Consider the following 16,032-nt stretch of genomic DNA (forward strand, 5'->3'; position numbering starts at 1 on the left):
TGACAAATTTCAGCTGTTGGGAATCTTTTATAGAGGATTGGATTGGAAATATCAGATGGCTTTAGATGCTGCAAGTAATGGCAACTACAATACAAGGTCTCAAACTCAAGCCACCAAACTGATTGAGAATTGAGCTTCCAGCAACAACACTAAAGTTGCTGATTTTGAGAGGAAGAAGCTAGCCCAACACACGGATGGGGTTCAACTCGCTGACGTTAAGGCAAAGCTCGATTATGTGCATAAACTTCTTGTTGCCAAGAAGACTGTTAAGTTTGCTGCTGAGGTTGAGGCCGTTGAACCAGGTGCGGATGAAGAAGGTGGCGTGAACTACGTCAATGGTGCTGGGTATCAGGGTCAGAAGTTTGGTAACACACAGGGTAACCGGTACAACAATGGGTATGGTCAGATTGGCACCGGCAGTTTCGTCAACACCTATGGAAATTCTTCTTACCAGTCGCTTCCCCCTCCATCTGCAGATGATGAGATGAAGTCAATGCTACAACTGATTCTAGCGGGTCAGCAGAACATGACAGTGGATTTCAACGGGAAGATGGATACCTTATATACTGATCTAAATGGCAAGATAGAAGCTTTGAGTACCTTTACCAACAAATTGGATGTTAAGGTTGCACAAACTACTGAAACTGTAAAGAAACGAGAAGGATGCAATGCCATTTTCATTAGGGATGGAGATAATGTTTGGGAGGTGGAAACAAGTGACGATGATGAAACTGCACTTGCACAACAGGTGTCGCTCGACACCATCTCACAGTGTCGATCGATACTAACACCAGTTCTCGTGGATTTGGTTCCTGACAGACCAATATCGACCGCGATCGACACTTCCATGTCGACACCAGATCACAGTGTCGATCGACACCTTCCCTGTGGCGATCGACACCCCTTACAGACAGAACCAAGTTTTCTTGAAACTCTGCAATCATCTACAGAAAAGATCTACAAGCCTAAGGTTCCTTTTCCAAAACCTAGGAAGTCTAAACAGGAGATGGAAGAAGCTCGATGCAAGGCAATGATGGAAAAGGTGATAAATGAGATACATCTATATCATGCAGATCGGGATTCACCTATGCTTAAGCGGTGTGTTAAGAGGATGGTCCTAAATGATGTGAGCCCTGAGGAAGGAGCTTTGCTAGCTAGAGACATGGGTGCTATCTTCTTGAAACAGACCCCACAGAGTAAGAAAGAAAAGAATAAGAAAGGGTTTGTTTCTGAAAAAGTTAGTGCCATGATTCAGAGCAAGATTCCAGAGAAGTTACCTAATCCAGGAAGTTTTGTGCTAGACTGCTCGATCTTCACAGAAATATTTCCTCACTCTCTTTGTGATCTTGGCTCTGGTATCAACTTGATACCATACTCTGTTGCTGTGAGACTTGGGATGACAGATTTTAAGACGAATAGGATCTCTCTTATCTTAGCTGATAGATTGAAAAAGATTCCAGAAGGTATTTTAAAGGATTTTTTGATTAGAGTCGGTGAATGCATGATTCTCGATGATTTTGTTGTTCTTGAGTATGGTGAAGAACCTAAGGATCCTATTATCCTTGGGAGATCTTTCTTGGCTACCGCTGGTGCTCTTATAGATATTCAGAAAGAAAGGATTGGACTGCATGTGGGTGATTTGGTCATGAACTTTGATATGGACAAGTTAAGGCGAGCACCTACTATTGATGGCAAGACTTTTTCTGTCGAAGAAGCCTTGGATGACAAGGCACTCAACGAGTATTCAGAAGACATTACTGCTAGGGACCAGAGCGAGGTTCTATCTACTGATAAGTTGCTGGAGGATGACGTTTTTGTGCTCGAGATGAGGATCGCTGAGGCGAATTGTAGAAAAAGTGCAAAAACACGAGCAGTAGGCTCAGTGTCGAGCGACACCCCTCGTCACGATAGTGCAAACTTGCCAACAACGGATGTTTTTCAGGTTGATCTTACTGCTGCAAGCTTGAGCCCTGTTCTGAATCGGAAAGCTTCACCACCCAAACTCCAGAGACCTCGAGAAAAGGTAAGGTACGCAACTTCTTTACCGAAACCTTCTCATATCATCAATAAAAATTTCCAAAGTACAAAGACTGTTTTGCAGTTAACCAAGCCACAAGATTATCGTAGAGCACTTGTTGGTTCTTTTGATGATGTTGTAGGTAAAAGGAGTATCCCACCCATACCTAGATCTTGTCCTGCTGGTGCTCCTCGTGTACTTGGTGGATCTCCTGCACCTAATCCTTATACACCACCATGGATGATGAGACACTATTCTTGGAGGTATTTAGTGCCACTTCCCGATCCACCGGACACTTGAGTCCCGACAAAGTCAAGCTAATGACTAAAAACAAGCGCTAAGTGGGAGGCAACCCATTTGTGAGTCTTTTTATTTCTTTGCATTTATTTCAGTTTTATTTTATTTTATTCGCCAATCTTAGACTTGGCAACACTGGAGACAGTGTTGTTTAAGTCTGGGGGAGGTAGTTACTAACATTGTTTATTCTTGTGGAGTTTTATCAAGTCCGTCCAAAAACATTTTGTCTTATTAAGTCAAAAATTTTATAGGGAACTATGAACTCAGTCTAACGCTTTCTCTGATTTGGATTAACACTCTTATGACTCTTGATTATGCTTGATCTCAGAACTGAAGTTTGGAATGACTATGAGCTGTATCAACAATCCTGAAAGCCCTTATTCATTGGATATCCAGTTGATTTAACGTTGTCTCTAATTTTATCAGGACTTAATTGGACTTAATCTCTTACCTTGGGAGTTGGTATACATTGGACTAGACTTCTTCTTCGAACCACACAAGACACTGCACTTCTTCAAAGTATGATTCCTTCTTTCTCTCTACCCTTCAGTCTTTAAAAGAAACTGTGGAAAATGCTATAGGTAGAAGTGATATGAGGGATGTCGCGTAAACCCGTGCATACTTCGGATCTCATAGATACCCGAATAAAAAAAGAGTTATAAAAAATTAGAAAAGAAAGAAAAAAAGAGAGAAGAAAAAGGAATCGTTGAAAAAATAAAATGATACCCTAGAAAAGTAGGGAGATGTCGATTACCTTAGAAGTGAGAAAAGAGAGAGGAAGTGAAATCATATGAAGAATGTCTTGGTTTGAGAAGAGTCGATATGCCATTGATCGATATTCCCTCGGTAAGAATTCATCTTTACTTGTTTTAAATTATGTAAAGAGATGACAATGGAGAGACTGGAGATTCCTAAGGATTGTGGGATTAGAGTAAGGAATACTGATGCTTCTCATAGGCAAAGTACATAAAGTAAGTTCTAGAGTCAAGGCGATGAAGAGTGTAAAGAAGAGTTTCCTTCAGTTGAGTGAGTTCCCGCGTTTTCAAACTTCTTTCACAGGTTAAGTTTATGTTTTGCTTGAGGGCAAGCAAAGGCTAAGTCTGGGGGAGTTGATATATCATGGTTTTTACGGGTTTTTGGCCATGATATAAGTCTTATTTATAGAGCTTTTATAGTGTTTTCGAGTCTTTTTGAGTCATTTCAGGATTATGAGTTATTTGGCATGGATGGAGTTTTTTTGAGCATTTGGGAGCATTTGGAGAAGATGTGCCGAAGGAACATACCGGGAGAGCATATTTGGTGTGAGTGTCGAGCATGACAATTTCTGGTGTCGATCGACACCAATATCTGACGGCAAATGAATTTCACGCTTAATTGAAGTTCAGAAGATTTGTAGATTCGGCGCAGAAGTTTCCCTTATTTACAATTAAGCCCAGCTCGTGGTTAAGACATATATATTGAGTTTTTAGGGTTTTGTTAAGACTTAAGCTTTATTTTGGAGAGAGAGATTTGTAGAGAGCTGGGAGAGAAGAATCAAAACCTCCTTCAGAGAAGATTCATAACTCCTTCAGAGAAGATTCATAACTCCTTTACTTCTTCTATTACTTTCTTTTATGATACCTATTTTATTCATGATGTTTGTTTTATTCACCATGTCTGAGTAGATTTCATGTTAGGTTTAGGGTTTTCAAAGGAATTCATGAATTGCTAGATTATTAGATTGTTAGGATTGAATCAATAGAGTTCTTCATCTAGATTCTGGTTAATTTGTTCTAGAGTAGTGAAAGCAACCTAGAATATGATCTTAGGTTATTTGGTAGACACGAAAGTGTTGTTGATTTCCTGAAAATAATCTAGATGAGCAAAATACCTATTCGCAAAGAGATTTGGTTTAGGGATTTTGTGAACTTATCAAACCTGAATTAAATGCATGTCTTAAACTTATAAATTTGCAAAGAGATTTGGAATTTAGGGTTCTAGACATAGATAGTCTTTGTAACGAAAGTTGATTGAGTATATTTTTGTGATTTGAGTTCAAGAACGGTGCTTTATAAATCCTGACAATTATTTATTTGCAATTCTGAATTTCCTGAGAATATCCTTAGGCCGAGCGTATAGCTCAGGGCAAATTTGAGCCGATCAATCTCCTCACTTATTTACTTCTCCCTTGTTTCACATTTTAAGAGAGAAAGCAAAACCAAACTTGGAAGAGAAATCTTTTAAGAAACACATTGATCGAATCCGGAAGACGAAGTTTTCAATCATTGAAGCTGATAACATTTTGACGTAGTATCTTAATCAAGTTGTGAAGAATCTCTCCGCTGAGCTTTATGCTAAAGATGTTCACTTCCACATGGAACTCGTCCAAGTACGTTTACTCTCTCTCTCTCTCTCTCTCGCTCTAATTAGTAATTACTAATGCCTATCTTCTTTATGCTTTTTCCCGAACTAATTTACGAGAACCAGAACTAAACCAGATAACCGATAGAAATCGTTTTCATATGTTACTGTAATCAAACCTTTATGTATACAGTAGAAGCATTTGATGTGTTAGTACCAGAATTTATTTCTCTTGATTTGAAGTATATTCTGGTTGAAACATAAGTTTTAATGGTTTTTGCAAATGAATTGCACTAATTTTTTCTTTAGTTTTTCAGAATGCTTAGGATAATGAGTATCCAGAACCAGAAGGTGTGGATTCATAACTTGAATTTGTAATAACGTCTGAGGATATCACATGTACAGGAGCTCCAGCCACTCTCCTTATCTTTAACAATGAGAAGGATTTCTTTAAGAAGAACATTAAGTCCATTTGTAGTGTTGAACCTCAAGTCTCCTTATATGTGTGGTTATAAACCCTAACAAAAGTTTCTACATATATGTGTGCATGGTTGTAAACCCTAATGAAGTAAGAAGAGTAATTCTCTCTCTTTTCTATTCTTGGTTACTATTCATCTTGTCTCCCAATCTCTCTAATTCTTGTTCCACAAATCTAACATTGTATCAGAGCAATCGATCCTTCTTCTTCTTAGTCTAATCTATTTCTCTATATTCTCTTATTCTCTTCTTCATTCATAGATCCAATCTTTCTTGTTTTTCATCAGATCTGGTTTATTGTCCATTGGGTAAAAGATTGCTCTCTAGATCTACTTTTTCTTCCATTGGGTAATAATTCTTATCTTCTAAGATCTTCAAGTTCTCACCATGGAGAACCCAAAACCGATTGTCAATACAGTCGTTCTTAAGGGTGTGAACTATCTTTTGTGGACAAGAACCACAAGAACTGCTCTTTGTGGCTGAGGGCTTTGGAGTCACGTGGAGGTCAAGCATGCCACTCAAGAAGTCAAAAAGAAAGACGAAAAGGAGACCTAGGGAGAAGAAGACAAAGCAGCCAAGCATAAGAGGAATCCTAATGGTTCCAAGAAGATCAAAGTGTGCTAGCCATCCTTCAAAACTCCCTTGAACTCTCCATACTCGAAGCTTACTCCTATTTTGAAACTGCAAAGGAGCTTTGGGACACGCTCAAGAATGTCTATGGGAACATGTCCAACTTGACTCGTGTGTTTGAAGTCAAGAAGGCTATCAAGAACCTAAGTCAAGAAGACTTGGAATTTGCAAAGCACTTTGGAAAGTATCGGTCTTTGTGGGCTGAACTCGAGACGCTCCGTCCAAGCACCGTGGATCCGTCCATCCTCAATGAGAGAAAGGAACTAGATAAAGTCTTTGGCCTTCTTCTCACTCTTTACCCAGTGAATAATGATCTCATCAAGCACCTTCTTCGAGCTGACAAGCTTCCTACCCTCGACGATGTGTGTGCTCAAGTCCAAAAGGAACAAGGTTCACTTGGCCTCTTTGGTGGTAAGGGGAGTTCATCATGGCTAACAAGGGAGCTTACAAGAAAGAAGAAAGGAAGGTGTCTGTGTGTGACCATTGCAAAAAGAAGGGCCATGTGAAGGACAAATGTTGGATTCTTCACTCTCACCTCAAGCCAGCCAAGTAATCGAATCTCTCCCAAGAAGGGAATCAAGCAACCGGTTCTGATTCTACCAAGCAAGGAGAGGAGGCAGCCATGACCGCGGACTATGGAAAAGTGGTGAGGAAGTCTGATTTGGAGGCCCTTATAAGGTCCCTTGCCTCGTTAAAGGAATCTGGTACCACTCTCTTTGCCTCTAAACCTACCAGAACTCTTGTCATTGACTCGGGTGCTTCTCATCATATGATAAGTAACCCAAGTCTCATAAACAATATAAAACCGGCTCAAGGGAATGTGATTATAGCAAATGGTGATAGAGTACCGGTTAAGGGGATAGATGATTTAAAGTCATTTTCAGGATATTGAGACAAGAAAAATTTTGGAGAAGGAAATGCTAAAGGAGATCTTTATCGTCTTGAGAAAACTTCACAAAACTCATCTACTTTGTTTAATGCTTCTCTTGCTTTAAGTTTAAATGCTAATTGGCATGCTAGATTAGGTCATATCCTCATTCTCGTGCTCTTGAATTGATGTTGCTTAATGTCTCTTTTGATAGTTCTAGTTGTGAGTCTTGTATTCTTGGTAAACATTGCAAGTCTATTTTCCCTAAATCTTCTACCATTTATGAGAACTTCTTTGACTTAGTTCACTCGGATGTTTGGACATCACCATGCGTATCTAGAGATAAAAACAAGTACTTTCTTACCTTTATTGATGAAAAATCAAAGTATACTTGGATAACATTACTTCTCTCTAGAGATCGTGTGTATGATGCCTTATAAACTTCCAAAACTATGTGAATAATCATTTTAATGCTAAAATAAAGGTACTAAGATCGGAAAATGGAGGAGAATACACAAGTCACAAACTTAAAGAACACTTGGCCAAGCATGGCATCCTTCAACAAACTAGCTGTCCATACACACCCCAACAAAATGGAGTGGCGAAAAAGAAAAATTAACACCTTATAGAGGTTGCAAGATCGATAATGTTCCACACAATAGTCACCAAGAGATTTTCGGGTGATGCCGTGATGAAAGCATGTTATCTTATCAATAGAACTCCAACAAGGATTCTACAAGATAAATTACCATTTGAGGTACTTAACAATGTTAAACCCTCTTTAGAACACTTACGCATATTTGGATGTGTGTATTTTGTTTTAATGCCCGATGAACAAAGAACCGAACTAGATGCAAAGAGCACAAGGTGTATGTTCATCGGATATCCAACAACTCAAAAGGGCTACAAGTGTTATGATCCAATTAACCGCCGTATGTATGTGTCTGAAGATGTGAAATTCCTTGAAGAGAAAGAGGAAGAAGAGGAAGAAGAGAAAGATCATCTACCTCCTCCATAACCTCTTAGAAGAAGTACAAGACTTCAAGAGAAAAGAGTCTTCTACAACAATCAAGTCGTAACTCATCCAATCCAAACCGTGTGTTTGCTTGCCCCCTTGCCATATGATCATCAAGCTTTCCTTGGCAAAATTGAACAAAACATCATTCCTCAATCGTATGATGAAGCCAAAGATGATGACCAATGGATGGAAGCTGTAAATGATGAAACCGGAGCCATGATTCGTAATCACACATGGGACGAAAGAGATCTTCGCTCAAAGACCGTGGGTTCAAACGTTCTAAGGCTGACCATTCTCTCTTTACCCGCACAAGTCCTCAAGGTATTTTTGTTGTTCTCATTTATGTAGATGATATTGTCATTTTTGGCAACAACAAGGAAGGTATTCAAGACACCAAAATCTTTCTTAACTCCATATTTTACATTAAGATCTTGGAGAACTAAAGTACTTTCTAGGGATTGAAGTTTGCCGCTCTTCGGACGGTTTATTTCTCTCTCAACGAAAGTATACACTTGATCTTTTGAATGAAACATGAAAGCTTGGGTCTAAACCTGCACCAACTAAACTTGAGGAAGGCTTCATGGTCAAGCGACAGGGGGAGAAAAGGAGGAAAACCAAGAACGCCAAGCACGTCTGGCTTCCAGACTCGTTGTATGAGCCATATGAGAATCCAAAGCATTATAGATGTCTTGTAGGTAAGCTTCTATATTTTACTATTACCCGACCTGATATTTGCTTTGCTGTGAACCAGGTGAGCCATTATATGAAAACTCCCATGAAGTATCATTGGAACATGGTGGAGAGAATCTTGAGGTACATCATGGGAACCCCTTGAAAAGGTCTTTGGATTGGAAAGAATGCTAACACCAAGATAGTTGGCTATTGTGATGCGGATTATGCCGGAGATACCGAGACAAGAAGATCAACAACTGGTTATTTCACGTTCGTTGGTGGAAACTTAGTCACTTGGAAGTCCAAGAAGCAAAAGGTGGTATCATTTTCAAGTGCGGAAGCGGAGAATAGGGCCATGAAAAAACTCACTAATGAGCTCACTTGGTTTAAAGCTCTTCTTAAAGAACTTGGCATTGAGAAAACAAAGCTAATGACCATGCACTATGACAATCAAGCCACTAACCACATAGCTACAAACTCGGTCTTTCATGAGAGAACCAAACACATTGAGGTGGATTGCCATAAAGTTTGAGAAAAGATTCAAGAAGAGGTCATTCTTCCATGCTATACTAGAAGTGAAGATCAATTGGCGGCCATCTTCACCAAGGCTGCAAGTTCCCAAGTTTGTAATCATATCCATTACAAACTTGGACTTGTAGATCTTACACGCCCTTAAGCTCATGACCTCTATCCGTAGACATCATACTTTTTTCCCTTAACATAGATTTCTACCAAGTGGTTTTTCTATGTTAAGGTTTTTTTACTGAGGCGGTGGTCTGCGGGTGTCCAAGCTTAGCTCTCGTTGTCTCTATAGCTAAGCTTGAGGGGGAGTATTGAGTATGTCAAGATAGAATATACCATTATGTTCTACTTTATATTGGTCTATTCTATACTGACTAAGTTAGGATAGTATAGACCATTAGACTCGTCTCTACATTGGTCTATACTATACATACAGGTGATGTTAAGGAAAAAAAATAGATTAGCATTATTTATATCATTAGCTTCCCTTGTAAGCTTATCCCACCTACATATATGTGTGGTTGTAAACCCTAATGAAGTAAGAAGAGTAATTCTCTCTCTTTTATATTCTTGGTTACTATACATCTTCTCTCCCAATCGCTCTCTCATTCTTGTTCCTTAAATATAACATTCTTCTCACTGAGATGGTTAAGAACTTCCCCTTCATCATTCAAGCTTATTTTATCCTTACATTGTCTAGAGAAACTGTTCTATTGGATGATATATGGAACCAAGGGATACTCAGTTATGTCTCTACAACTTTTGAGAATGCATTCACCTCCTTTGTGAAGAAGACTGAGGCTCCTGTATCTAGCTTGGTGCCTACATTTAGGTTCTTTCCTGATACAAGATTGAAATCACTCCAACTTTAGATCACTTGATGATCAATAATTTTCAAGCTTCGCTTGTGGGAGGTGGAATTCACGAACTGGCTCTAAAGCACTCTCTCGTGAAACAGGGGGTAGTACATGGGATAGCTCAGGTGATTAACTCCCTTAATCAGTGGGATAATCAACTCACTCGATCAATGGACGAATAAAGGATGTTGAATCACTCAACAAACGATTGAAAGTTGGCATCCAATTGAAGCAGCAGATTTTGTTCAGAAGCGAGACAGTTTTGCTGAAGACCCGAGTGGACAGATCCTTCCATGCATGAACTCGACCATCCGACTGAACACGAGCCACTTTGTCAATGCACTCTGAGGTGTAAAGGAGAAACATATTCAGAGCATTGATGTGGTTTGGAAGTTAAAAGAGCTGGTTGATGATTGTGGGAGAGAAGTCGTACATTGAACCACGAACAAAAACCCGAGTTGTTCCTCATCAAGATTCCTCTCAGCATCAGGCATATTGGCGTAGAATTCTATCACAACATTGCCAATAAAACTGTCAATTTCAGTGACAATAGGTAGGAGGCCAGCCCTAGTCCGTAGATGTTGAGCTTCCAAGTTATTTCCTCCTTCGAGAGCGAGAAACCTCATTTTATTGAATGAGCGACCACTGATGATTTTATACCAGGAGGCAGCATCTTGAGAGATAAACAGTTGGTTGAACGGAGCTCCGGTAGGGAGACGGAGCTCGGCATAGTTGTGTTCACGGACTGAGATCAACCGACGGTTCTCTTGATAGCGAGAGAGGAACACCGGAGGTGTGATTTCCACAACATCATCATCATTGAGAGGGTGGTTGTCATCGCCAGAGACATGTTAGGCAAGATGAGCGTCTTCAACATCCGTGTCACATATAGGAGCTGAGCAGACACATGAACGCAAAGAGAGACATCGTAAGGGAGAAGCAGGAGTTCTAGGGTTACCACGAGAAGAGGAGGCCGACAGGTAGTGTTTCTTTCTCTGGGTTGTGTTGACTGCCTTTCCCTTGGTCTTCTTTGAGACAGTGAGACCAGGTTCGATTTTCGGAGTGATTCGAGGAAGGGGAGGCATAGGTGCTGACATAGACGGAGTTGCATCAGAAGAACAGCACCACGAACATATCCAGTTGACTTTTTTGGTACAGACCCCATAGAACCAGCCAAAAGAGAGAATTTGAAATTAAATAGGAGAGTGAGAGCTAAAATAGATCTGAGTGGTTTGAGTTCCAGGAAAGTGAAAGGTCCAGGCTGAAGAAACAGAGTGTCTGAAGGACCAACAGTTGCAGAACCTGAAAATGCTCAGAAGGACTCTTAGAAGCACGATGCCACGCTGGCACCTTGTTGACAGCGCAACACTTCGATCGTGATGAGAAGTAGCACGTTTGGTGCCCAGCGTTGGTAACGAAGTCAAAGGGCAGGAGTGACAGCTACAGCAAAAAGCATGTAAAGTTGTCAGACAAAAGGTGGTTGTTGTTGGCTAGTGGGAAGCTAGTGAAGTCAACGTCATGACAAGAAGCTGCGCAGTGTCCGCTGGATAAAGAGAGGACCTGCGAGTTGTTTTGATGCCTATATAAGAAGAGAACTTTCTTCTTATTAGGGTTAGCACTTTAAGAAGAAAAAGTGTGAGAGTTCTTTGTGTTCATATCTGAGTTTCAAACGAAGACTTGTTGTGGGTTCTTTTGGTGAGTGAACAAAAGAGTGTGCATAGCTGTTGATGTGCTTGTAAGTTGGGTAGATTAGGAATCGATCAGGGCCAAATCACAGTGTGTGATGTTGGTTAACGCTGATCAAACAAGCTTGTAAAAGAGTTGTTTGAAGATTGCTAATAAAACCAAGTTTGAAGAAATTTCTGTATCTTTGTAGTACTTTCAAGGTTCTAGTTCTTTCACAGGCACTTAAAGAGACGAAACTGGCGTGTTGAGCTTGCTTTCGTAGCTTGTAGGCGTGGTTCTCGAGAGACAACTGTAATACTCAACACACACATTTAAACTACACTAGGCCAAAAATAAATTGCAGATACTCAGCCCATTAACAATTCATGGAAGCCTCATGCCAAAAAAAACCGATAACACATGCCCTAATCTTACACAGATCATAAACTAAAATTTTTGTTTCTCCCTTTTTTGTTTGAAACAACAATATGAATATAATTGACAGAGAGCACCCACTTAATAGACACAAAACTTGATGTATAGAGAAACAAGTAATTCACAGCACCGTTTCCATCTAAGACAAACAAGCTAGACTGAGTAATTTTAGCAACGAATATACATGATGGACGTTCCAATGGAAAGTTAGCACCTCAGTGGTTTCAGAAGAAGTAAAAGCAACAGATTCGAGGTAGCCAAAGAACAGAACTCTGTAATTTTTGTGAACCAAAACAAAGAGATAGAACATCAATCTCTTTCCTACCAAGAACACTTTATTCTGTTTTTTTTTTTCAAGATTTTTTTTTTGGAATTCCTTTTTTTTTGAGTTTTCCCTTTGGTTTTTTCACACCACCTGGAACCTCTTCAATTTGAAACTCGAGAGAGATAGTTTATCACCTGAAAGATTAGCTAGCAAGAGTTTTAAGCTTAATATAAGTAAAAGATAGAAATTCTGCTTCTTTGTACAGAGAATCTGTTGCAGCACTTCTAATCAAGCTGCACATTAGTGTTCACATAAACCGATGGACTTTTTTAGATGCATAAAAGTGTCCAAATCCAAGGGTTTAGTGAAGATATCAGCTAGCTGTTGTTCAGAAGTAACATGGGTGATTTCAACAGTTTTATTTTCAACAAGATCACGAATGAAATGGTGCCGTATGTCAATATGCTTAAACGAGTATGTTGAACTGGATTCTTTGAAGTATTGACGGCACATGTGTTATCATAGTAGATAGCAAAGGTTTCAGAATCCATACCATAGTCACCTAGCATATGTTTCATCCATAGAAGTTGAGTACAGTAGCTTCTTATTGCAATAAACTCTGCTTCAGCAGTTGATGGAGTCACACACGATTGTTTCTTACTATCCCATGAAATCAAATTGTTCCCCAAAAAGAAACACCCACCAGAAGTACTCCTTCGATCATCTAGGTTTCCTGCCCAATCTGAATCACAAAAACCAACTAAATTATGATTAGTTTGGTTAGTGTAAAATAACCCTTTATCAGTTGTACCTTTGACATACTTCAGAATCTGTTTGACTGCATTTAAGTGAGAGATGCTTTGGATTCGCCTGGTATCGAGAACACACACCAACACTGAAGCAGAGATCAGATCTACTTGCTGTCAAATATAGTAGACTTCCAATCATAGCTCTGTAGAGCTTCTCATCAACTGAATCTCCACTTTCATCCTTTGATAGCTTAGTGGTCATGCTCATTGGTGTTCTAGCAGTTTTGCTAGTTTGCATCCCAAACCGTTGAATAAGACTCTTTGCATATCTTCCTTGAAAGATTGAATTCTATCTGCCGTCTGTTTTATTTGAAAACCCAAGAAGTAGTTCATCTCACCGACCATGCTCATTTCAAACTCTTGAGTCATAGCTTTCACAAACAGGTTCACGAGATGTTGGTGAGTGCTTCCACAGACTATGTCATCAACATAGATTTGCACAATCAGCATTTCTCTGTCCACTTGCGGAATAAACAAGGTTTTGTCTACACTTCCTCTCTTGAACCCCATCTCAATTAGGAATAATGCCATCTCAATAGAGCGTTCTTGAGTTTGTAAACATGATCACGAAACTTTGGATCCTTAAAACCATTTGGCTGAGACACAAACACTTCTTCTTGAATGTCCCCATTTAGAAATGCACTCTTCACATTCATCCGGTAGAGTTTGATATGAAAGATGCATGAAATTCCACAGAGAAGACGAATTGATTCCACTCTTACAGGATGTGCAAATGTTTCATCAATTTTGTTCTTGAAAATCAACTTGGTCCCCACAATATTCACATTTCGAGGTCTTAGAACAAGATCCCCAACATCATGAACTAGTTTATTTCTTCAGGCACACACTAAACCAGAATTCATCTTCTAGAGCTGTTAAGATGTCTTTAGGTTCTATTGTTGACACAAATCAAGAATGTTGCAGCATTTCCCTGAAGTTGATTTGGACTCCTCTGGCGTTTCAATATCTTGAGATTCTCCCTCAGACCTCTTCTTGTCATCTATAGCTTTAAGAGAACGTGTTAGGTTTGTGCCGACAGGAATAGTATCTTGAGCAGTTCTGATTTGCATTTTTGGATCAGATAGGACTAGGATAGATTCTACTTGGGTTTGGGGATTTGTTCGAATGGTGGAAAAGAAAGATAAAGAAATGAAGAGGGAATGAGTTGAGTCTTTAGGAGAGTAAAAGTTTCAGAAAATTTCAAAAGTTCTAGTGAAAGATGTGTGGGAATGCAAAGTATAGAGAGATGGTTATGGTTTTATAGGAAAGAAAGAAAAGAATGAGAATAGCAAAAAGCTTTGATGTCTTAAGTAATAGGAAGAAAGAGAACCATAGTGATTATTAAGACAACCCCCTATCCACTAGTTTATCATAAGAAACTCTCCTAAGACTTAGAATATGACCATATGGGATACAAAGAGTTAAAAGGGTAGAATAGGACCATATGGGTTTAGACATTTAGGATATCACTTGGGACCTTTGGGTAGTCAAGATGTTATTCTGGTATGCATTTGTTGGTCCTTACCTTTAGCATTCTCCCAAAAGCTCAATCTTGTTCCTTGAGAGATCCCTATACTTAAACGTTTCAACCATCTCTAAAGGACACCCTCTTTGTCTCTTGAACCTTTTCATACCTAGCCAAATGAGTTTGCATTCACTTCACATCCAGATTCATGGTTACTACTTAAAGAATGTTAAAACAAATGGTTGATTCGAGGAAGGGGAGGCATACGTGCTGACATAGACGGAGTTGCAGCGGAAGAACAGCACCACGAACATATCCAGTTGACTTTTTTGGTACAGACCCCATAGAACCAGCCAAAAGAGAGAATTTGAAATTAAATAGGAGAGTGAGAGCTAAAGTAGATCTGATCTGTTTGAGTTCCAGGAAAGTGAAAGGTCCAGGCGCTTAAAGAGACGAAACTGGCGTGTTGAGCTTGCTTTCGTAGCTTGTAGGCGTGGTTCCCGAGAGACAATTGTAATACTCAACACACACATTAAAACTACACTAGGCCAAAAATAAATTGCAGATACTCAGCCCATTAACAATTCATGGAAGCCTCATGCCAAAAAAAACCCGATAACACATGTCCTAATTTTACACAGATCATAAACTAAAATTTTTGTTTCTCCCCTTTTTTTTGAAACAACAATATGAATATAATTGACAGAGAGCACCCACTTAATAGACACAGAACTTGATGTATAGAGAAACAAGTAATTCACAGCACCGTTTCCATCTAAGACAAACAAGCTAGACTGAGTAATTTTAGCAACGAATATACATGATGGACGTTCCAATGGAAAGTTAGCACCTATGTGGTTTCAGAAGAACTAAAACCAACAGATTCGAGGTAGCCAAAGAACAGAACTCTGTAATTTTTGTGAACCAAAACAAAGAGATAGAACATCAATCTCTTTCCTACCAAGAACACTTTATTCTATTTTTTTTTTCAAAATTTTTTTTTTTTAATTCCTTTTTTTTTTGAGTTTTCCCTCTGGTTTTTTCACACCACCTGGAACCTCTTCAATTTGGAACTCGAGAGAGATAGTTTATCACCTGAAAGATTAGCTAGCAAGAGTATTAAGCTTAATATAAGTAAGAGATAGAAATTCTGCTTCTTTGTACAGAGAATCTGTTGCAGCACTTCTAATCAAGCTGCACATTAGTGTTCACATAAACCGATGGAATTTTTTAGATGCATAAAAGTGTCCAAATCCAAGGGTTTAGTGAAGATATCAGCTAGCTGTTGTTCAGAAGTAACATAGGTGATTTCAACAGTTTTATTTTCAACAAGATCACGAATGAAATGGTGTCGTATGTCAATATGCTTAAAACGAGTATGTTGAACTGGATTCTTTGAAGTATTGACGGCACATGTGTTATCACAGTAGATAGCAAAGGTTTCAGAATCCATACCATAGTCACCTAGCATATGTTTCATCCATAGAAGTTGAGTACAGTAGCTTCTTATTGCAATAGACTCTGCTTCAGCAGTTGATGGAGTCACACACGCTTGTTTCTTACTATCTCATGAAATCAAATTGTTCCCCAAAAAGAAACACCCACCAGAAGTACTCCTTCGATCATCTAGGTTTCCTGCCCAATCTGAATCACAAAAACCAACTAAATTATGATTAGTTTGGTTAGTGTAAAATA

Source organism: Capsella rubella, unplaced genomic scaffold (assembly GCF_000375325.1).
Source record: "Capsella rubella cultivar Monte Gargano unplaced genomic scaffold, Caprub1_0 scaffold_5, whole genome shotgun sequence".
Lineage (NCBI taxonomy): Eukaryota > Viridiplantae > Streptophyta > Magnoliopsida > Brassicales > Brassicaceae > Capsella > Capsella rubella.